The sequence below is a fragment of the Podarcis pityusensis genome, assembly GCF_964106645.2.
Source record: "Podarcis pityusensis genome assembly, chromosome: 13".
Classification (NCBI taxonomy): Eukaryota; Metazoa; Chordata; class Lepidosauria; order Squamata; family Lacertidae; genus Podarcis; species Podarcis pityusensis.
This window is the reverse complement of record NC_138038.1, coordinates 50096908-50097663: the sequence shown is the minus strand read 5'-3', so window position 1 is coordinate 50097663 and position 756 is coordinate 50096908. Positions and strand designations below refer to the sequence as shown.

The following is a 756-nucleotide window of genomic DNA, read 5'->3' as shown; positions in this document are numbered from 1 at the left end:
TAGACAAGCAACCAGCCTTAATCCAAAAAGACACAAGCTCACTCTCGTCAGCCTCCTCCACCAATCCCTTGCAAATGCGCCTGTTTACAAGTCCTCCATCCTGCTTGGGTTTCTGACTAGTTGATGCTTCAGACACCAGAAGGATCTATTAGAGACTCTTTGCTTTCACCTGCTGGTTGGCTGAAGTATTGAGAGCGTATTTTAAATTTGTCGCTGCTGCCACCTGTTGCAGAGTTTATGTTGCAACACTCTCACAATTTGGCATCTATGTTGGAACATGCAATCTCTCAGATTGTATCATTGGATTAACCTCGAGCAAGGCCAGAGGACATAAGCTTCCAATGGCACATCTAGCTATTGCAATTCCTTTTATAATAATAATAATAATAATAATAATAATAATAATAATAATTTTATTATTTATATCCCGCCCATCTGGGCAGTTTACAGCATATCTAAAAACATCGTCTTTAAAACTTTCCTAAACAGGGCTGCCTGCAGATGTCCTTCAAAAGTCAGATAGGTGTTTATTTCCTTGACATCTGAAGGGAGGGCATTCCACAGGGAGGGTGCCACTACCAAGAAGGCCCTCTGTCCTCTACCTAGAACAAGGCTGGGGGAACCTGTAGCCTTCCAGTTGTTGTTGGACCAAAATGTATCTGTCCAAACCAGCATGGTCAATGGTCAGAGGATGATTGGGTGGGCTGTACTTGGATATGTCAGAAGATTAAAATGAGAATGGAAAAGGAAGTGGTA

At 42.2% G+C, this 756-nt stretch overlaps 1 protein-coding gene across 9 annotated transcripts in view; it reads left to right on the top strand.

Annotated features, from left to right (window-relative positions):
* LOC308462214 (immunoglobulin superfamily member 1-like) overlaps nucleotides 1–756 on the top strand; it is a 119922-nt gene that overhangs the window by 61472 nt on the left and 57694 nt on the right. The window lies entirely within an intron of this gene.